We start from the raw sequence: 24,009 nt of genomic DNA, 5'->3' as shown, positions 1-24,009 counted from the left end.
ATAGAAAATTTTGATGACGCCAAATTAAAAAGTTGCTGCACAAGCAAAACTAATGCCAACAAGATTAGAAGGGAAGTAACAAATTGGGTAAACATTTTTACAGTTAAAGGTTCTGATAAAGGGCTCATCTCCAAATTATACAGAGAATTGACTTGACTTTATAAGAAATCAAGCCATTCTCCAATTGATAAATGGTCAAAGGATATGAACAGACAATTTTCAGATGATGAAATTAAAACTATTTCCACTCATATGAAAGAGTGTTCCAAACCACGATTGGTCAGAGAAATGCAAATTAAGACAACTCTGAGATATCATTGGACACCTGTCAGATTGGCTAAGATGACAGGAACTAATAACGATGAACGTTGGAGGGGCTGTGGGAAAACTGGGACACTGATGCATTGTCGGTGGAGTTGTGAAAGAATCCAACCATTCTGGAGAGCAATGTGGAATTATGCCCAAAAAGTTATCACAATGTGCATACCCTTTGACCCAGCAGTGCTACTACTGGGCTTATATCCCAAGGATATACTAAAGAAGGGAAAGGTGTGCCAAAATGTTTCTGGCAGCCCTTGTCATAGTGGCTAAACCTGGAAAATGAATGGATGTCCATCAATTGGAGAATGGTTGGGTAAATTATGGTATATGAATGTTATGGAATATTATTGTTCTGTAAGAAATGACCAACTGGAGGAATACGGAGAGGCTTGGAGAGACTTATATCAACTGATGCTGAGTGAAACGAGTAAAACGAGGGGATCATTATAAACTTCAACAATGATACTGAATGAGGATGTATTCTGATGGAAGTGGATATCTTCAACATAGAGAAGAGCTGATCCAATTCCAATTGGTCAATGATGGACAGAATCAGCTACACCCAGAGAAGGGACACTGGGAAATGAGTGTAAACTAGGAGCATTGGTTTTTGGTTTGGTTTGGTCTGGTTTGGTTTGGTTTCTCTTCCCAGATTATTTATACCTTGAGAATACAATCCTTCCTTTGCAACAACAACAGAATGGGGTTCTGCACATATATATTGTACCTAGGATATACTATAAGATATTTAAGATGTATGGGAATGCCTGCCATCTAGGGGAGAGGGTGGAGGGAAGGAGGGGGAAACCCGGAAGAAAAGGTAGGACAGGGGATAAGGTTGTAAAAAAAAAATTACCTATGCATATGTACTGTCAAAAATGTTATACTTATACAAACTTAAGAAACAAAAAAGAAGATGAAGATCTTCTTGATCTTGAAAAAAAAAAATAAACCCATATTCTGGCTGGGCACTTAGGGTAAGGGGAATAGAGAGATTAGCATAATGGCTCCTTCCCTCGAGGAACTTGCATCTAATAGGAGAAATAAGCCTGAATAGGACAACTTGTTGGGAATAGGGTGAAGAGAATTCCTATTCTGGTAACAGTATGACTTAATGCCCTATAAGAACCCTTGTACTGAGATCTGGGGATTTTGTAAAGTTCAGATCATCTCATACATGCCATTTTTGACAAGTGGATGCCACTCATCAATTCAACGTGTATATACTAAGGACATACTTGTGTGCTAAGATTTGGCAACCCAAATTGAACATTTATCAAAAGTCTTCTAGCATCACATAGCATCACAAAGTTCTTTAAGCCCGGAGGGAATTGGAACAGCAAACAGCAGTGAAGCAAACTGCCTCTTTATTGGCACTTCATTGTGGAGCTAGCACATTTCCTTTTCTGTTCAGTTAGCCTAGTCCAAGATATGTCTTGTGAGAAAACTTTACTCAGTCAAGGGAATTGGGGGAAATCTCATTGCATTGTCTGAATCTAGACATGCATGATCAGGAAACTAGATTATTAAGCCTAGACCTTAACTGAAAAGGTCGGTTATGTTGACCAGGGAACCTGGCCCATCACAGATTTATGCAAGGACTTTTCTCACATGGGTTCATCTTCATCAACCGGTATGTTTTATCTGAAAACTGGCCCCAATCTGGTCAGTTATCATTTCCATGGTTTTTGACTGTTCATAAACACTTGGAAGGGAGGAAGAGGACATCTCTTTTTCTTATTTTAGGGAATTGTATTTGTTTAATATCCCCCCCAAAAAATTTGGAACATCCTGAATCTTTACTCCAATTAGAAATCTGATTGCCTAATTTTGTATCCTGGTTAAGTGTTTAGTTTTTTTTTTTTTTTTTTTTAATTCATCTTATTTGATTAATTGTTTTTAATCTGTCTCACTCTGTATTCAGGATCTATGGGCTGACTGATCAGTGGGGGATCCACTGACCTATTTATCATGCCTCATTTTATTTGGCTAATAAATCATACAGCTCAGCTTGACCCCTCAGCTATTTAATTAGCTTTCATAGACAGTTAAACATTTTCAGGTGTGGCCCACAATTACGACTGTCTGTTCCCTTCCTTTGAAGCACAGAAGAAAATATTGGCCAAAAATCATTTTATAATAGCAAAGAATTAGAAATTGAGGGGATGCCCTTTAGTTGGGGAATGGCTGAACAAGATGTAGTATAGGGTTGTGACAGAATACTATAGTGCTAGAAGAAATGACAAACACATTAGTTTGCAGATAACTTGGAAAGACTTCTATGACCTCATACAAAGTGAAGTGACTAAATTCAAGAGATCATTGTACACAGTAACAGCAATATCATGAAAAAAGATCAGCTGGAAAAGATTTAGCTATTCTTGAAGAAAATTGTTTTTGTACATTTTGTAACATTCCTTTAAAAAAATGGAGTCGTAATTCTCTTCCTCTTTCTAAACCCTCCCCCACCTGTTGTGTTATCGATTATATATGTAAGGTCATGGAATACCTATTAACCGTGTTGCCTCCCCCCAAAAGAAAAGGCAAGTATAATAATAAAGTAAAACTAAACATACTTTAATCTTCACTCAGAGGTGGATAACATTTTCCTGAGGGGATCTTCATAGTCCTCTTTGATCATTGGATTGATTAGGGATCAATGATAAAAATGATTTTAAAAAAAGATTATCTATTTCTTTCATTGTTGACCATTCTGGCAATAATGCTTACTATGGATAATTTCTTCAGGTTCTGCTCATTTCATTTTTCCTTCCTTCATATCAGAGTGATTCATACAATGAGCGCTATCTCCTCCCTCTATTTCCCGTTAGGTTCCTTCCTGGGGGCTAAGTCAGTACTTAACAGTTCTCTAGCTCAGAGTTGACACCTTTAGTTGCCACCTCTAAAGGAGTTGACACCTTCGCAAGAGCTTGCTGATTGGTCTGTAAGCCCATTCTCCGGGAGTATTTAAGGAGCCAGGATTCCGGAAGAAGGGAATTGCAGATTCTGCGGTGGAGCTGACTGGGGACGCTTGGACAAGAGAAGATTCGCAAGAACGGAAGGAAAAGCAGAGAAAAATCCTCCTCCCAGAGAAGGCTTATAATTGAGAGCAGACAGGACACTCCAATTTAGCGCCCAACGCGGGGAGCTGTGCTGGAGGCAGCAGCAGCAGCAGAGGCAGCAGCAGCAGCAGCAGCAGCAGCGGCCTCAGAAGCAGCGGCAGCAGCAGCAGCGGCCTCAGAAGCAGCGGCAGCAGCAGCACTAGCAGAAGCGGCAGCGGCAGCAGCAGCCTCCTGAGGAGCTTAACATGGCGACGGGGGGGCCGGCGGCGGGGGGTCTGCGCGAGCAGCGGCGCTACGGCTTATCTGGCGGGAGCCTGGGCCAGGACAATCTCACCGTGGTGCACGTGAAGCTCACGGACACGGCGATCCGGGCGCTGGAGACCTACCAGAGCCACAAGCATGGAACTCCTTCCAGACCTTCCATTCAGTTCCAGGGATTCGAGGGGCTGCTCAGAATTCCCAAAAAGGATCGTCCAAAGGAAGTGCAGAACTTTAGCTTCTCCCTGTCCACCCCTGGCAAAGATCACCCTCAGGAAAGCTTTGAGTGCGTCCGCCAAACTGTCTCCACTTCTGGGGCCTCACAGCTCCACTGCCTGGGAGTTATTCAAGATCAAGTTACAGTCAGGGCAACAAAGGACTCCTCTCAAGTGCCAAGAGACGGCAGGAGGCAGGCAGAAGAGGAATCCCGGAACCCAGGGACAAACGTTAGCAAAGCCGGCGGACCCATTGCAGGAAGAAGAGAAGAAATTGGGAAAGCGCCTCCAGCTGGGCCACAGGCAGCCCCCGAGAGAAAAAGGGCAGCTCCTATTGAGCCTGCACCTACCCTCCGGAAGACCCAGCTGAAGGACAGTGTTTCTGGGCGGCCCTACAGGGCCAGGGTGATTCACCTCCTGGCCCTGAAGACTTACAAGAAACCAGAACTCTTGGCTCGATTACAGAGAGATGGCGTTTCTCCAAAAGACAAGGACTCCCTCGGAGCCATCCTTCAACAGGTGGCCAAGCTGAATCCCAAGGACCTCTCTTATTCCTTAAAGGATTCTGTATTTCAAGAGCTCCAAAAAGATTGGCCGGGATACAATGAGACAGAGAGAGAGTCCCTGGAGTTAGTGCTATCGAGAAAATTGAATCCATCTCCCCAGAATGACTCGAGCACCAGCGCTTCAGAAGCTCCTCAACGTTCTAGGAAAGAGGCTGCGCCTTCTGCTTCTCAGAAACGCCTCTTGGATTCAGATTTCATAGATCCTTTAAGGAATAAAAAACCTCGGATATCTCACCTGACAAAGAGAGCTCCTCCAACATGCAACGGTCATTTGAATTCTACCCTTCAAAAAAATGCTGGGGCTCCACCCCCACCCCCATCACCTCCTCCCCTCTCCTCCTCCTCCTCCTCCTCCTCCTCCTCCTCCTCCTCCTCCTCCTCCAACTGCTGCCAGCCCAACTCCACCACCTCTTCCTTCAACCCACCTTCCAGTTTCAAATCCTCCTCAGACTGCAAAGTCTAGCTCCAAGTCCCCTAGCACTCCAGAAGGCAGGGGGACTCAAGATCTACCTATGGACAGCTGTAGTCCAAATGGTAGCATCTTTGAGCGCCAGCAGGACAAAGATACCTCTAGGACTTCTTTGGAAATCCCACCCCCTGATTCAATCCTGTCGAAGGGTGCAAAGCCCATGGAAGACAAGCATTCAATGGCACATAAAAAATCTAAAGAAAAATCTAAAAAACATAAGGAAAAGGACCCAATTCAAAAACAGCCCATTGAGGAAAAGGGGAAAGACCTTAAGACGAAAGAGGAAATTGCCAAGCTAAATAGCTCTAGTCTGGATTCAAATGATGGAGTTAAAGAGGTTGGCCCTACCTCCACTGACCCTTCATCAACTATTGAACTGCTAGATTACTTAATAAAATATATTGCTATTGGCTCACATGAGCAACGCCAGAATTATACAGATGACTTCAATACAGAGTATGATGAGTATAGAACTTTGCATGCCAGAATGGAGACGGTGGCCACAAGGTTTAGGAAACTTGATGCAAAACGTCAGCGTCTTTCTCCAGGCTCCAAAGAGTATCAGACTCTTCATGAAGAGGTCTTAAAAGAATATCAGAAGCTCAATAAGGCTAGTCCCAATTACCACGAAGAAAAATCCAGATGTGATTATCTTCATAACAAGTTGGCTCACATCAAAAGACTAATAGGTGAATTCGACCAACAGCACTAGACCTCTGCTTAGACCAGAAGATGTGAATAAACTTAAGCTTATTTATTTAAAATTTCAAATGAATTGCTGGAAGATTCTAAAATATTGAAACTTGGCCATTTGAAAGTTTCATTATTAGCAAACTTTGGGTTACGTTTTTTTTTTATTTTGTAATTTTTTTACCACAATATTTCTTGTATTCATTTTTTCCAAATTTCCCCCTCTCTCCCTCTACTCCCTCCCCTAGATGACAGGCAATCCCACACATGTTAAATGTGTTAACAGCATATCCTAGATATAATATATGTGTGGAAAACCAAACTTCTTCTTGCACAGTAAGAATTGTATTCTGAAGGAACAAGTAACCTGGGTGGAAAGACAATAGTGCAAACAGTTTAGACTAAACTCCCAGTGTTCCTTCTCTGGGTGTAGCTGTTTCTGTCCATCATTGCTCAACTGGAACTGAATCAGATCTTCTCTTTGTTGAAGATATCCACTTCAATCAGAATATTTCTCCATACAGTAGTATTGCTGTAGTGTACAGTGATCTCCTGGTTCTGCTCATTTCACTCAGCATCAGTTCATTGGAAGTCTCTCCAAGCCTCTCTATATTCACCCTGCTGGTCATTTCCTACAGAGCAATACTATTCCATAACATTCATATAGCATAATTCACCCAACTATTCTCCAATTGATGGGCATCCATTCAATTTCCATTTTCTACCCACTACAAATAGGGCTGCCACAAACATTTTGGCACATACAGGTCCCTTTCCATTCTTTAGTATTTCTTTGGGATATAAGCCCAGTAGTAGGACTGCTGAATCAAAGGGTATATACACACTTTCATAACTTTTGGGGCATAGTTCCAAATTGCTTTCCAGAATGGCTGGATTCTTTCACAACTCCACCAGCAAGGCCTCAGTGTCCCAGTTTTCCCGCATTCCCTCCAACATTCATTATGATCTTTTCCTGTCATCTTAGCCAAAATGACAGAAGTGTAGTGGTATCTCAGAGTAATCTTAATTGGTATTTCTTTGATCAAGAGTGTTTTGGAACACTCTTTCATATGAATGGAAGTCGTTTCACTTTCATCATCTGAAATTTTTCTGTTCCTATCCTTTGACCATTTATCAATTGGGGAATGGTTTGATTTCTTATAAATTAGAGTCCGTTCTCTATATATTTTGGAAATGAGACCTTTATCAAAATCTTCATCGGTAAACATATTTTCCCAATTTGTTACTTCCCTTCTAATCTTGTTTGCATTAGTTTTTTTGTTTTGTTTTTTTGTTTTTGTTTTTTTTGTACAAAAGTTTTTTAATTTCATGTAATCAAAATCTTCTATTTTGTGATCAATAATGATCTCTAGTTCTCCATTGGTCCTAAATTCCTTCCTTTTCCACAAGTCTGAGAGGTAAATTATCCTATATTCCTCTAATCTATTTATGATCTCATTCTTTATGCATAAATCATGGACTCATTTTGATCTTACCTTGGTATATGGTGTTAAGTGTGAGTCCATATCTAATTTCTGCCATACTAATTTCCATTTTTCCCAACAGCTTTTTTCAAATAATGAATTCTTATCCCAAAAGTTGGTATCTTTGGGTTTGTCAAACTCTAGATTGCTATAGTTGTACACTATTTTGTCCTGTGAACCTAAGGTGTTCCAATGATCCACTAATCTATTTCTTAGCCAATAGCAAATTATTCCCTTAATCTGTTTCACGACTTTTATTGCCGAGGCTAGCATTTCTAATACATTATTGAACAGTAATGGTGATAGTGGGCAACCTTGTTTCACTTCTGATCTTACTGGGAAAGGTTCCAGGTTATCCCCATTACATATGATGCTTACTGATAGTTTTAAATATATGCTCCTGACTATTTTAAAGAATAGTCCATTTATTCCTATACCCTCAAGTGTTTTTAATAGGAATGGATGTTGTCTTTTGGGGATAAAGAAATATTTGATCCTGATTATTCTAAGGAATAGTCCATTTATTCCTATACTCTCAAGTGTTTTTTAGTAGGAATGGATGTTGTATTTTATCAAATGTTTTTTCTGCATCTCCTGACAAAGTCATATGGTTTTTACTAATTTGATTATTAATATGGTTAATTATACTAATAGTTATCCTAATATTAAACCAGCCCTGTATTCCTCGTGTGAATCCTACTTGATCATAGGGTATTATCCTGCGGATGATTTTCTGAAGTCTTTTTGCTAATATCTTATTTAAGATTTTAGCATCAATATTCATTAAGGAGATTGGTCTATTGTTTTCTTTCTGTTTTCAACCTTCCTTCATCCCCTCTTTTCCCAAATAGTTTATATAACATTGGGCTAATTGTTCTTTAAATGTTTGGTAGAAGTCACATGACAAAAACTGCTGAGAAAACTGGAAATTAGTATGGCAGAAACTAGGCATGGACCCACATTGAACACCCCATACTAAGATAAGAACAAAATGGGTCCGAGATTTAGGCATAAAGAACGAAATCATAAATAAAATGGAGGAACATGGGATGGTTTCCCTCTCGGACTTGTGGAGGAGGAAGGAGCTGTTGTCCAAGGGAGAACTAGAGACCAGTATTGATCACAAAATAGAAAATTTTGATGACGCCAAATTAAAAAGTTGCTGCACAAGCAAAACTAATGCCAACAAGATTAGAAGGGAAGTAACAAATTGGGTAAACATTTTTACAGTTAAAGGTTCTGATAAAGGGCTCATCTCCAAATTATACAGAGAATTGACTTGACTTTATAAGAAATCAAGCCATTCTCCAATTGATAAATGGTCAAAGGATATGAACAGACAATTTTCAGATGATGAAATTAAAACTATTTCCACTCATATGAAAGAGTGTTCCAAACCACGATTGGTCAGAGAAATGCAAATTAAGACAACTCTGAGATATCATTGGACACCTATCAGATTGGCTAAGATGACAGGAACTAATAACGATGAACGTTGGAGGGGCTATGGGAAAACTGGGACACTGATGCATTGTCGGTGGAGTTGTGAAAGAATCCAACCATTCTGGAGAGCAATGTGGAATTATGCCCAAAAAGTTATCACAATGTGCATACCCTTTGACCCAGCACTGCTACTACTGGGCTTATATCCCAAGGATATACTAAAGAAGGGAAAGGTGTGCCAAAATGTTTCTGGCAGCCCTTGTCATAGTGGCTAAACCTGGAAAATGAATGGATGTCCATCAATTGGAGAATGGTTGGGTAAATTATGGTATATGAATGTTATGGAATATTATTGTTCTGTAAGAAATGACCAACTGGAGGAATACGGAGAGGCTTGGAGAGACTTATATCAACTGATGCTGAGTGAAACGAGTAAAACGAGGGGATCATTATAAACTTCAACAATGATACTGAATGAGGATGTATTCTGATGGAAGTGGATATCTTCAACATAGAGAAGAGCTGATGCAATTCCAATTGGTCAATGATGGACAGAATCAGCTACACCCAGAGAAGGGACACTGGGAAATGAGTGTAAACTAGGAGCATTGGTTTTTGGTTTGGTTTGGTCTGGTTTGGTTTGGTTTCTCTTCCCAGATTATTTATACCTTGAGAATACAATCCTTCCTTTGCAACAACAACAGAATGGGGTTCTGCACATATATATTGTACCTAGGATATACTATAAGATATTTAAGATGTATGGGAATGCCTGCCATCTAGGGGAGAGGGTGGAGGGAAGGAGGGGGAAACCCGGAAGAAAAGGTAGGACAGGGGATAAGGTTGTAAAAAAAAAAATTACCTATGCATATGTACTGTCAAAAATGTTATACTTATACAAACTTAAGAAACAAAAAAGAAGATGAAGATCTTCTTGATCTTGAAAAAAAAATAAATAAACCCATATTCTGGCTGGGCACTTAGGGTAAGGGGAATAGAGAGATTAGCATAATGGCTCCTTCCCTCGAGGAACTTGCATCTAATAGGAGAAATAAGCCTGAATAGGACAACTTGTTGGGAATAGGGTGAAGAGAATTCCTATTCTGGTAACAGTATGACTTAATGCTCTATAAGAACCCTTGTACTGAGATCTGGGGATTTTGTAAAGTTCAGATCATCTCATACATGCCATTTTTGACAAGTGGATGCCACTCATCAATTCAACGTGTATATACTAAGGACATACTTGTGTGCTAAGATTTGGCAACCCAAATTGAACATTTATCAAAAGTCTTCTAGCATCACATAGCATCACAAAGTTCTTTAAGCCCGGAGGGAATTGGAACAGCAAACAGCAGTGAAGCAAACTGCCTCTTTATTGGCACTTCATTGTGGAGCTAGCACATTTCCTTTTCTGTTCAGTTAGCCTAGTCCAAGATATGTCTTGTGAGAAAACTTTACTCAGTCAAGGGAATTGGGGGAAATCTCATTGCATTGTCTGAATCTAGACCTGCATGATCAGGAAACTAGATTATTAAGCCTAGACCTTAACTGAAAAGGTCGGTTATGTTGACCAGGGAACCTGGCCCATCACAGATTTATGCAAGGACTTTTCTCACATGGGTTCATCTTCATCAACCGGTATGTTTTATCTGAAAACTGGCCCCAATCTGGTCAGTTATCATTTCCATGGTTTTTGACTGTTCATAAACACTTGGAAGGGAGGAAGAGGACATCTCTTTTTCTTATTTTAGGGAATTGTATTTGTTTAATATCCCCCCCAAAAAATTTGGAACATCCTGAATCTTTACTCCAATTAGAAATCTGATTGCCTAATTTTGTATCCTGGTTAAGTGTTTAGTTTTTTTTTTTTTTTTTATTAATTCATCTTATTTGATTAATTGTTTTTAATCTGTCTCACTCTGTATTCAGGATCTATGGGCTGACTGATCAGTGGGGGATCCACTGACCTATTTATCATGCCTCATTTTATTTGGCTAATAAATCATACAGCTCAGCTTGACCCCTCAGCTATTTAATTAGCTTTCATAGACAGTTAAACATTTTCAGGTGTGGCCCACAATTACGACTGTCTGTTCCCTTCCTTTGAAGCACAGAAGAAAATATTGGCCAAAAATCATTTTATAATAGCAAAGAATTAGAAATTGAGGGGATGCCCTTTAGTTGGGGAATGGCTGAACAAGATGTAGTATAGGGTTGTGACAGAATACTATAGTGCTAGAAGAAATGACAAACACATTAGTTTGCAGATAACTTGGAAAGACTTCTATGACCTCATACAAAGTGAAGTGACTAAATTCAAGAGATCATTGTACACAGTAACAGCAATATCATGAAAAAAGATCAGCTGGAAAAGATTTAGCTATTCTTGAAGAAAATTGTTTTTGTACATTTTGTAACATTCCTTTAAAAAAATGGAGTCGTAATTCTCTTCCTCTTTCTAAACCCTCCCCCACCTGTTGTGTTATCGATTATATATGTAAGGTCATGGAATACCTATTAACCGTGTTGCCTCCCCCCAAAAGAAAAGGCAAGTATAATAATAAAGTAAAACTAAACATACTTTAATCTTCACTCAGAGGTGGATAACATTTTCCTGAGGGGATCTTCATAGTCCTCTTTGATCATTGGATTGATTAGGGATCAATGATAAAAATGATTTTAAAAAAAGATTATCTATTTCTTTCATTGTTGACCATTCTGGCAATAATGCTTACTATGGATAATTTCTTCAGGTTCTGCTCATTTCATTTTTCCTTCCTTCATATCAGAGTGATTCATACAATGAGCGCTATCTCCTCCCTCTATTTCCCGTTAGGTTCCTTCCTGGGGGCTAAGTCAGTACTTAACAGTTCTCTAGCTCAGAGTTGACACCTTTAGTTGCCACCTCTAAAGGAGTTGACACCTTCGCAAGAGCTTGCTGATTGGTCTGTAAGCCCATTCTCCGGGAGTATTTAAGGAGCCAGGATTCCGAAAGAAGGGAATTGCAGATTCTGCGGTGGAGCTGACTGGGGACGCTTGGACAAGAGAAGATTCGCAAGAACGGAAGGAAAAGCAGAGAAAAATCCTCCTCCCAGAGAAGGCTTATAATTGAGAGCAGACAGGACACTCCAATTTAGCGCCCAACGCGGGGAGCTGTGCTGGAGGCAGCAGCAGCAGCAGAGGCAGCAGCAGCAGCAGCAGCAGCAGCGGCCTCAGAAGCAGCAGCAGCAGCAGCAGCGGCCTCAGAAGCAGCGGCAGCAGCAGCAGCGGCCTCAGAAGCAGCGGCAGCAGCAGCACTAGCAGAAGCGGCAGCGGCAGCAGCAGCCTCCTGAGGAGCTTAACATGGCGACGGGGGGGCCGGCGGCGGGGGGTCTGCGCGAGCAGCGGCGCTACGGCTTATCTGGCGGGAGCCTGGGCCAGGACAATCTCACCGTGGTGCACGTGAAGCTCACGGACACGGCGATCCGGGCGCTGGAGACCTACCAGAGCCACAAGCATGGAACTCCTTCCAGACCTTCCATTCAGTTCCAGGGATTCGAGGGGCTGCTCAGAATTCCCAAAAAGGATCGTCCAAAGGAAGTGCAGAACTTTGGCTTCTCCCTGTCCACCCCTGGCAAAGATCACCCTCAGGAAAGCTTTGAGTGCGTCCGCCAAACTGTCTCCCCTTCTGGGGCCTCACAGCTCCACTGCCTGGGAGTTATTCAAGATCAAGTTACAGTCAGGGCAACAAAGGACTCCTCTCAAGTGCCAAGAGAAGGCAGGAGGCAGGCAGAAGAGGAATCCCGGAACCCAGGGACAAACGTTAGCAAAGCCGGCGGACCCATTGCAGGAAGAAGAGAAGAAATTGGGAAAGCGCCTCCAGCTGGGCCACAGGCAGCCCCCGAGAGAAAAAGGGCAGCTCCTATTGAGCCTGCACCTACCCTCCGGAAGACCCAACTGAAGGACAGTGTTTCTGGGCGGCCCTACAGGGCCAGGGTGATTCACCTCCTGGCCCTGAAGACTTACAAGAAACCAGAACTCTTGGCTCGATTACAGAGAGATGGCGTTTCTCCAAAAGACAAGGACTCCCTCGGAGCCATCCTTCAACAGGTGGCCAAGCTGAATCCCAAGGACCTCTCTTATTCCTTAAAGGATTCTGTATTTCAAGAGCTCCAAAAAGATTGGCCGGGATACAATGAGACAGAGAGAGAGTCCCTGGAGTTAGTGCTATCGAGAAAATTGAATCCATCTCCCCAGAATGACTCGAGCACCAGCGCTTCAGAAGCTCCTCAACGTTCTAGGAAAGAGGCTGCGCCTTCTGCTTCTCAGAAACGCCTCTTGGATTCAGATTTCATAGATCCTTTAAGGAATAAAAAACCTCGGATATCTCACCTGACAAAGAGAGCTCATCCAACATGCAACGGTCATTTGAATTCTACCCTTCAAAAAAATGCTGGGGCTCCACCCCCACCCCCATCACCTCCTCCCTCTCCTCCTCCTCCTCCTCCTCCTCCAACTGCTGCCAGCCCAACTCCACCACCTCTTCCTTCAACCCACCTTCCAGTTTCAAATCCTCCTCAGACTGCAAAGTCTAGCTCCAAGTCCCCTAGCACTCCAGAAGGCAGGGGGACTCAAGATCTACCTATGGACAGCTGTAGTCCAAATGGTAGCATCTTTGAGCGCCAGCAGGACAAAGATACCTCTAGGACTTCTTTGGAAATCCCACCCCCTGATTCAATCCTGTCGAAGGGTGCAAAGCCCATGGAAGACAAGCATTCAATGGCACATAAAAAATCTAAAGAAAAATCTAAAAAACATAAGGAAAAGGACCCAATTCAAAAACAGCCCATTGAGGAAAAGGGGAAAGACCTTAAGACGAAAGAGGAAATTGCCAAGCTAAATAGCTCTAGTCTGGATTCAAATGATGGAGTTAAAGAGGTTGGCCCTACCTCCACTGACCCTTCATCAACTATTGAACTGCCAGATTACTTAATGAAATATATTGCTATTGGCTCACATGAGCAACGCCAGAATTATACAGATGACTTCAATACAGAGTATGATGAGTATAGAACTTTGCATGCCAGAATGGAGACGGTGGCCACAAGGTTTAGGAAACTTGATGCAAAACGTCAGCGTCTTTCTCCAGGCTCCAAAGAGTATCAGACTCTTCATGAAGAGGTCTTAAAAGAATATCAGAAGCTCAACCAGGCTAGTCCCAATTACCACGAAGAAAAATCCAGATGTGATTATCTTCATAACAAGTTGGCTCACATCAAAAGACTAATAGGTGAATTCGACCAACAGCACTAGACCTCTGCTTAGACCAGAAGATGTGAATAAACTTAAGATTATTTATTTTAAATTTCAAATGAATTGCTGGAAGATTCTAAAATATTGAAACTTGGCCATTTGAAAGTTTCACTATTAGCAAACTTTGGGTTACGTTTTTTTTTTTTTTAATTTTGTAATTTTTTTACCACAATATTTCTTGTATTCATTTTTTCCAAATTTCCCCCTCTCTCCCTCTACTCCCTCCCCTAGATGACAGGCAATCCCACACATGTTAAATGTGTTAACAGCATATCCTAGATACAATATATGTGTGGAAAACCAAACTTCTTCTTGCACAGTAAGAATTGTATTCTGAAGGAACAAGTAACCTGGGTGGAAAGACAATAGTGCAAACAGTTTACACTCAACTCCCAGTGTTCCTTCTCTGGGTGTAGCTGTTTCTGTCCATCATTGCTCAACTGGAACTGAATCAGATCTTCTCTTTGTTGAAGATATCCACTTCAATCAGAATATTTCTCCATACAGTAGTATTGCTGTAGTGTACAGTGATCTCCTGGTTCTGCTCATTTCACTCAGCATCAGTTCATTGGAAGTCTTTCCAAGCCTCTCTATATTCACCCTGCTGGTCATTTCCTACAGAGCAATACTATTCCATAACATTCATATAGCATAATTCACCCAACTATTCTCCAATTGATGGGCATCCATTCAATTTCCATTTTCTACCCACTACAAATAGGGCTGCCACAAACATTTTGGCACATACAGGTCCCTTTCCATTCTTTAGTATTTCTTTGGGATATAAGCCCAGTAGTAGGACTGCTGAATCAAAGGGTATATACACACTTTCATAACTTTTGGGGCATAGTTCCAAATTGCTTTCCAGAATGGCTGGATTCTTTCACAACTCCACCAGCAAGGCCTCAGTGTCCCAGTTTTCCCGCATTCCCTCCAACATTCATTATGATCTTTTCCTGTCATCTTAGCCAAAATGACAGAAGTGTAGTGGTATCTCAGAGTAGTCTTAATTGGTATTTCTTTGATCAAGAGTGATTTGGAACACTCTTTCATATGAATGGAAGTCGTTTCACTTTCATCATCTGAAAATTTTCTGTTCCTATCCTTTGACCATTTATCAATTGGGGAATGGTTTGATTTCTTATAAATTAGAGTCCGTTCTCTATATATTTTGGAAATGAGACCTTTATCAAAATCTTCATCTGTAAACATATTTTCCCAATTTGTTACTTCCCTTCTAATCTTGTTTGCATTAGTTTTTTTGTTTTGTTTTTTTGTTTTTGTTTTTTTTTGGTTTTTGTGTACAAAAGTTTTTTTAATTTCATGTAATCAAAATCTTCTATTTTGTGATCAATAATGATCTCTAGTTCTCCATTGGTCCTAAATTCCTTCCTTTTCCACAAGTCTGAGAGGTAAACTATCCTATATTCCTCTAATCTATTTATGATCTCATTCTTTATGCATAAATCATGGACTCATTTTGATCTTACCTTGGTATATGGTGTTAAGTGTGAGTCCATATCTAATTTCTGCCATACTAATTTCCATTTTTCCCAACAGCTTTTTTCAAATAATGAATTCTTATCCCAAAAGTTGGTATCTTTGGGTTTGTCAAACTCTAGATTGCTATAGTTGTACACTATTTTGTCCTGTGAACCTAAGGTGTTCCAATGATCCACTAATCTATTTCTTAGCCAATAGCAAATTATTCCCTTAATCTGTTTCACGACTTTTATTGCCGAGGCTAGCATTTCTAATACATTATTGAATAGTAATGGTGATAGTGGGCAACCTTGTTTCACTTCTGATCTTACTGGGAAAGGTTCCAGGTTATCCCCATTACATATGATGCTTACTGATAGTTTTAAATATATGCTCCTGACTATTTTAAAGAATAGTCCATTTATTCCTATACCCTCAAGTGTTTTTAATAGGAATGGATGTTGTCTTTTGGGGATAAAGAAATATTTGATCCTGATTATTCTAAGGAATAGTCCATTTATTCCTATACTCTCAAGTGTTTTTTAGTAGGAATGGATGTTGTATTTTATCAAATGTTTTTTCTGCATCTCCTGACAAAGTCATATGGTTTTTATTAATTTGATTATTAATATGGTTAATTATACTAATAGTTATCCTAATATTAAACCAGCCCTGTATTCCTCGTGTGAATCCTACTTGATCATAGGGTATTATCCTGCGGATGATTTTCTGAAGTCTTTTTGCTAATATCTTATTTAAGATTTTAGCATCAATATTCATTAAGGAGATTGGTCTATTGTTTTCTTTCTGTTTTCAACCTTCCTTCATCCCCTCTTTTCCCAAATAGTTTATATAACATTGGGCTAATTGTTCTTTAAATGTTTGGTAGAAGTCACATGACAAAAACTGCTGAGAAAACTGGAAATTAGTATGGCAGAAACTAGGCATGGACCCACATTGAACACCCCATACTAAGATAAGAACAAAATGGGTCCGAGATTTAGGCATAAAGAACGAAATCATAAATAAAATGGAGGAACATGGGATGGTTTCCCTCTCGGACTTGTGGAGGAGGAAGGAGCTGTTGTCCAAGGGAGAACTAGAGACCAGTATTGATCACAAAATAGAAAATTTTGATGACGCCAAATTAAAAAGTTGCTGCACAAGCAAAACTAATGCCAACAAGATTAGAAGGGAAGTAACAAATTGGGTAAACATTTTTACAGTTAAAGGTTCTGATAAAGGGCTCATCTCCAAATTATACAGAGAATTGACTTGACTTTATAGGAAATCAAGCCATTCTCCAATTGATAAATGGTCAAAGGATATGAACAGACAATTTTCAGATGATGAAATTAAAACTATTTCCACTCATATGAAAGAGTGTTCCAAACCACGATTGGTCAGAGAAATGCAAATTAAGACAACTCTGAGATATCATTGGACACCTGTCAGATTGGCTAAGATGACAGGAACTAATAACGATGAACGTTGGAGGGGCTGTGGGAAAACTGGGACACTGATGCATTGTCGGTGGAGTTGTGAAAGAATCCAACCATTCTGGAGAGCAATGTGGAATTATGCCCAAAAAGTTATCACAATGTGCATACCCTTTGACCCAGCACTGCTACTACTGGGCTTATATCCCAAGGATATACTAAAGAAGGGAAAGGTGTGCCAAAATGTTTCTGGCAGCCCTTGTCATAGTGGCTAAACCTGGAAAATGAATGGATGTCCATCAATTGGAGAATGGTTGGGTAAATTATGGTATATGAATGTTATGGAATATTATTGTTCTGTAAGAAATGACCAACTGGAGGAATACGGAGAGGCTTGGAGAGACTTATATCAACTGATGCTGAGTGAAACGAGTAAAACGAGGGGATCATTATAAACTTCAACAATGATACTGAATGAGGATGTATTCTGATGGAAGTGGATATCTTCAACATAGAGAAGAGCTGATCCAATTCCAATTGGTCAATGATGGACAGAATCAGCTACACCCAGAGAAGGGACACTGGGAAATGAGTGTAAACTAGGAGCATTGGTTTTTGGTTTGGTTTGGTCTGGTTTGGTTTGGTTTCTCTTCCCAGATTATTTATACCTTGAGAATACAATCCTTCCTTTGCAACAACAACAGAATGGGGTTCTGCACATATATATTGTACCTAGGATATACTATAAGATATTTAAGATGTATGGGAATGCCTGCCATCTAGGGGAGAGGGTGGAGGGAAGGAGGGGGAAACCCGGAAGAAAAGGTAGGACAGGGGATAAGGTTGTAAAAAAAAAAATTACCTATGCATATGTACTGTCAAAAATGTTATACTTATACAAACTTAAGAAACAAAAAAGAAGATGAAGATCTTCTTGATCTTGAAAAAAAATAAATAAACCCATATTCTGGCTGGGCACTTAGGGTAAGGGGAATAGAGAGATTAGCATAATGGCTCCTTCCCTCGAGGAACTTGCATCTAATAGGAGAAATAAGCCTGAATAGGACAACTTGTTGGGAATAGGGTGAAGAGAATTCCTATTCTGGTAACAGTATGACTTAATGCCCTATAAGAACCCTTGTACTGAGATCTGGGGATTTTGTAAAGTTCAGATCATCTCATACATGCCATTTTTGACAAGTGGATGCCACTCATCAATTCAACGTGTATATACTAAGGACATACTTGTGTGCTAAGATTTGGCAACCCAAATTGAACATTTATCAAAAGTCTTCTAGCATCACATAGCATCACAAAGTTCTTTAAGCCCGGAGGGAATTGGAACAGCAAACAGCAGTGAAGCAAACTGCCTCTTTATTGGCACTTCATTGTGGAGCTAGCACATTTCCTTTTCTGTTCAGTTAGCCTAGTCCAAGATATGTCTTGTGAGAAAACTTTACTCAGTCAAGGGAATTGGGGGAAATCTCATTGCATTGTCTGAATCTAGACCTGCATGATCAGGAAACTAGATTATTAAGCCTAGACCTTAACTGAAAAGGTCGGTTATGTTGACCAGGGAACCTGGCCCATCACAGATTTATGCAAGGACTTTTCTCACATGGGTTCATCTTCATCAACCGGTATGTTTTATCTGAAAACTGGCCCCAATCTGGTCAGTTATCATTTCCATGGTTTTTGACTGTTCATAAACATTTGGAAGGGAGGAAGAGGACATCTCTTTTTCTTATTTTAGGGAATTGTATTTGTTTAATATCCCCCCCAAAAAATTTGGAACATCCTGAATCTTTACTCCAATTAGAAATCTGATTGCCTAATTTTGTATCCTGGTTAAGTGTTTAGTTTTTTTTTTTTTTTATTAATTCGTCTTATTTGATTAATTGTTTTTAATCTGTCTCACTCTGTATTCAGGATCTATGGGCTGACTGATCAGTGGGGGATCCACTGACCTATTTATCATGCCTCATTTTATTTGGCTAATAAATCATACAGCTCAGCTTGACCCCTCAGCTATTTAATTAGCTTTCATAGACAGTTAAACATTTTCAGGTGTGGCCCACAATTACGACTGTCTGTTCCCTTCCTTTGAAGCACAGAAGAAAATATTGGCCAAAAATCATTTTATAATAGCAAAGAATTAGAAATTGAGGGGATGCCCTTTAGTTGGGGAATGGCTGAACAAGATGTAGTATAGGGTTGTGACAGAATACTATAGTGCTAGAAGAAATGACAAACACATTAGTTTGCAGATAACTTGGAAAGACTTCTATGACCTCATACAAAGTGAAGTGACTAAATTCAAGAGATCATTGTACACAGTAACAGCAATATCATGAAAAAAGATCAGCTGGAAAAGATTTAGCTATTCTTGAAGAAAATTGTTTTTGTACATTTTGTAACATTCCTTTAAAAAATGGAGTCGTAATTCTCTTCCTCTTTCTAAACCCTCCCCCACCTGTTGTGTTATCGATTATATATGTAAGGTCATGGAATACCTATTAACCGTGTTGCCTCCCCCCAAAAGAAAAGGCAAGTATAATAATAAAGTAAAACTAAACATACTTTAATCTTCACTCAGAGGTGGATAACATTTTCCTGAGGGGATCTTCATAGTCCTCTTTGATCATTGGATTGATTAGGGATCAATGATAAAAATGATTTTAAAAAAAGATTATCTATTTCTTTCATTGTTGACCATTCTGGCAATAATGCTTACTATGGATAATTTCTTCAGGTTCTGCTCATTTCATTTTTCCTTCCTTCATATCAGAGTGATTCATACAATGAGCGCTATCTCCTCCCTCTATTTCCCGTTAGGTTCCTTCCTGGGGGCTAAGTCAGTACTTAACAGTTCTCTAGCTCAGAGTTGACACCTTTAGTTGCCACCTCTAAAGGAGTTGACACCTTCGCAAGAGCTTGCTGATTGGTCTGTAAGCCCATTCTCCGGGAGTATTTAAGGAGCCAGGATTCCGGAAGAAGGGAATTGCAGATTCTGCTGTGGAGCTGACTGGGGACGCTTGGACAAGAGAAGATTCGCAAGAACGGAAGGAAAAGCAGAGAAAAATCCTCCTCCCAGAGAAGGCTTACAATTGAGAGCAGACAGGACACTCCAATTTAGCGCCCAACGCGGGGAGCTGTGCTGGAGGCAGCAGCAGCAGCAGCGGCCTCAGAAGCAGCGGCAGCAGCAGCAGCGGCCTCAGAAGCAGCGGCAGCAGCAGCACTAGCAGAAGCGGCAGCGGCAGCAGCAGCCTCCTGAGGAGCTTAACATGGCGACGGGGGGGCCGGCGGCGGGGGGTCTGCGCGAGCAGCGGCGCTACGGCTTATCTGGCGGGAGCCTGGGCCAGGACAATCTCACCGTGGTGCACGTGAAGCTCACGGACACGGCGATCCGGGCGCTGGAGACCTACCAGAGCCACAAGCATGGAACTCCTTCCAGACCTTCCATTCAGTTCCAGGGATTCGAGGGGCTGCTCAGAATTCCCAAAAAGGATCGTCCAAAGGAAGTGCAGAACTTTAGCTTCTCCCTGTCCACCCCTGGCAAAGATCACCCTCAGGAAAGCTTTGAGTGCGTCCGCCAAACTGTCTCCACTTCTGGGGCCTCACAGCTCCACTGCCTGGGAGTTATTCAAGATCAAGTTACAGTCAGGGCAACAAAGGACTCCTCTCAAGTGCCAAGAGAAGGCAGGAGGCAGGCAGAAGAGGAATCCCGGAACCCAGGGACAAACGTTAGCAAAGCCGGAGGACCCATTGCAGGAAGAAGAGAAGAAATTGGGAAAGCGCCTCCAGCTGGGCCACAGGCAGCCCCCGAGAGAAAAAGGGCAGCTCCTATTGAGCTTGCACCTACCCTCCGGAAGACCCAGCTGAAGGACAGTGTTTCTGGGCGGCCCTACAGGGCCAGGGTGATTCACCTCCTGGCCCTGAAGACTTACAAGAAACCAGAACTCTTGGCTCGATTACAGAGAGATGGCGTTTCTCCAAAAGACAAGGACTCCCTCGGAGCCATCCTTCAACGGGTGGCCAAGCTGAATCCCAAGGACCTCTCTTATTCCTTAAAGGATTCTGTATTTCAAGAGCTCCAAAAAGATTGGCCGGGATACAATGAGACAGAGAGAGAGTCCCTGGAGTTAGTGCTATCGAGAAAATTGAATCCATCTCCCCAGAATGACTCGAGCACCAGCGCTTCAGAAGCTCCTCAACGTTCTAGGAAAGAGGCTGCGCCTTCTGCTTCTCAGAAACGCCTCTTGGATTCAGATTTCATAGATCCTTTAAGGAATAAAAAACCTCGGATATCTCACCTGACAAAGAGAGCTCCTCCAACATGCAACGGTCATTTGAATTCTACCCTTCAAAAAAATGCTGGGGCTCCACCCCCACCCCCATCACCTCCTCCCTCTCCTCCTCCTCCTCCTCCTCCTCCTCCTCCTCCTCCAACTGCTGCCAGCCCAACTCCACCACCTCTTCCTTCAACCCACCTTCCAGTTTCAAATCCTCCTCAGACTGCAAAGTCTAGCTCCAAGTCCCCTAGCACTCCAGAAGGCAGGGGGACTCAAGATCTACCTATGGACAGCTGTAGTCCAAATGGTAGCATCTTTGAGCGCCAGCAGGACAAAGATACCTCTAGGACTTCTTTGGAAATCCCACCCCCTGATTCAATCCTGTCGAAGGGTGCAAAGCCCATGGAAGACAAGCATTCAATGGCACATAAAAAATCTAAAGAAAAATCTAAAAAACATAAGGAAAAGGACCCAATTCAAAAACAGCCCATTGAGGAAAAGGGGAAAGACCTTAAGACGAAAGAGGAAATTGCCAAGCTAAATAGCTCTAGTCTGGATTCAAATGATGGAGTTAAAGAGGTTGGCCCTACCTCCACTGACCCTTCATCAACTATTGAACTGCCAGATTACTTAATAAAATATATTGCTATTGGCTCACATGAGCAACGCCAGAATTATACAGATGACTTCAATACAGAGTATGATGAGTATAGAACTTTGCATGCCAGAATGGAGACGGTGGCCACAAGGTTTAGGAAACTTGATGCAAAACGTCAGCGTCTTTCTCCAGGCTCCAAAGAGTATCAGACTCTTCATGAAGAGGTCTTAAAAGAATATCAGAAGCTCAATAAGGCTAGTCCCAATTACCACGAAGAAAAATCCAGATGTGATTATCTTCATAACAAGTTGGCTCACATCAAAAGACTAATAGGTGAATTCGACCAACAGCACTAGACCTCTGCTTAGACCAGAAGATGTGAATAAACTTAAGCTTATTTATTTAAAATTTCAAATGAATTGCTGGAAGATTCTAAAATATTGAAACTTGGCCATTTGAAAGTTTCACTATTAGCAAACTTTGGGTTACGTTTTTTTTTTTTTTAATTTTGTAATTTTTTTACCACAATATTTCTTGTATTCATTTTTTCCAAATTTCCCCCTCTCTCCCTCTACTCCCTCCCCTAGATGACAGGCAATCCCACACATGTTAAATGTGTTAACAGCATATCCTAGATACAATATATGTGTGGAAAACCAAACTTCTTCTTGCACAGTAAGAATTGTATTCTGAAGGAACAAGTAACCTGGGTGGAAAGACAATAGTGCAAACAGTTTACACTCAACTCCCAGTGTTCCTTCTCTGGGTGTAGCTGTTTCTGTCCATCATTGCTCAACTGGAACTGAATCAGATCTTCTCTTTGTTGAAGATATCCACTTCAATCAGAATATTTCTCCATACAGTAGTATTGCTGTAGTGTACAGTGATCTCCTGGTTCTGCTCATTTCACTCAGCATCAGTTCATTGGAAGTCTTTCCAAGCCTCTCTATATTCACCCTGCTGGTCATTTCCTACAGAGCAATACTATTCCATAACATTCATATAGCATAATTCACCCAACTATTCTCCAATTGATGGGCATCCATTCAATTTCCATTTTCTACCCACTACAAATAGGGCTGCCACAAACATTTTGGCACATACAGGTCCCTTTCCATTCTTTAGTATTTCTTTGGGATATAAGCCCAGTAGTAGGACTGCTGAATCAAAGGGTATATACACACTTTCATAACTTTTGGGGCATAGTTCCAAATTGCTTTCCAGAATGGCTGGATTCTTTCACAACTCCACCAGCAAGGCCTCAGTGTCCCAGTTTTCCCGCATTCCCTCCAACATTCATTATGATCTTTTCCTGTCATCTTAGCCAAAATGACAGAAGTGTAGTGGTATCTCAGAGTAGTCTTAATTGGTATTTCTTTGATCAAGAGTGATTTGGAACACTCTTTCATATGAATGGAAGTCGTTTCACTTTCATCATCTGAAAATTTTCTGTTCCTATCCTTTCACCATTTATCAATTGGGGAATGGTTTGATTTCTTATAAATTAGAGTCCGTTCTCTATATATTTTGGAAATGAGACCTTTATCAAAATCTTCATCTGTAAACATATTTTCCCAATTTGTTACTTCCCTTCTAATCTTGTTTGCATTAGTTTTTTTGTTTTGTTTTTTTGTTTTTGTTTTTTTTTGTTTTTTTTGTACAAAAGTTTTTTAATTTCATGTAATCAAAATCTTCTATTTTGTGATCAATAATGATCTCTAGTTCTCCATTGGTCCTAAATTCCTTCCTTTTCCACAAGTCTGAGAGGTAAACTATCCTATATTCCTCTAATCTATTTATGATCTCATTCTTTATGCATAAATCATGGACTCATTTTGATCTTACCTTGGTATATGGTGTTAAGTGTGAGTCCATATCTAATTTCTGCCATACTAATTTCCATTTTTCCCAACAGCTTTTTTCAAATAATGAATTCTTATCCCAAAAGTTGGTATCTTTGGGTTTGTCAAACTCTAGATTGCTATAGTTGTACACTATTTTGTCCTGTGAACCTAAGGTGTTCCAATGATCCACTAATCTATTTCTTAGCCAATAGCAAATTATTCCCTTAATCTGTTTCACGACTTTTATTGCCGAGGCTAGCATTTCTAATACATTATTGAATAGTAATGGTGATAGTGGGCAACCTTGTTTCACTTCTGATCTTACTGGGAAAGGTTCCAGGTTATCCCCATTACATATGATGCTTACTGATAGTTTTAAATATATGCTCCTGACTATTTTAAAGAATAGTCCATTTATTCCTATACCCTCAAGTGTTTTTAATAGGAAAGGATGTTGTCTTTTGGGGATAAAGAAATATTTGATCCTGATTATTCTAAGGAATAGTCCATTTATTCCTATACTCTCAAGTGTTTTTTAGTGGGAATGGATG

The 24,009-nt window shown here is 40.7% G+C and overlaps 3 pseudogenes; all 3 read left to right on the top strand.

The window, feature by feature from the left end:
• The first annotated feature begins 3,628 nt into the window (after nucleotides 1-3,628).
• Nucleotides 3,629-5,603, top strand: LOC141543818 (RNA polymerase II elongation factor ELL2 pseudogene; annotated as a pseudogene).
• A 6,250-nt stretch (nucleotides 5,604-11,853) lies between these two features.
• On the top strand, nucleotides 11,854-13,803 carry LOC141543817 (RNA polymerase II elongation factor ELL2 pseudogene; annotated as a pseudogene).
• A 6,205-nt stretch (nucleotides 13,804-20,008) lies between these two features.
• LOC141543816 (RNA polymerase II elongation factor ELL2 pseudogene) lies at nucleotides 20,009-21,970 on the top strand (annotated as a pseudogene).
• Nucleotides 21,971-24,009: the final 2,039 nt, after the last annotated feature.

Source organism: Sminthopsis crassicaudata, chromosome 5, assembly GCF_048593235.1.
Source record: "Sminthopsis crassicaudata isolate SCR6 chromosome 5, ASM4859323v1, whole genome shotgun sequence".
NCBI classification, from domain to species: Eukaryota; Metazoa; Chordata; class Mammalia; order Dasyuromorphia; family Dasyuridae; genus Sminthopsis; species Sminthopsis crassicaudata.
This window is presented reverse-complemented; position numbering and strand designations above follow the sequence as displayed.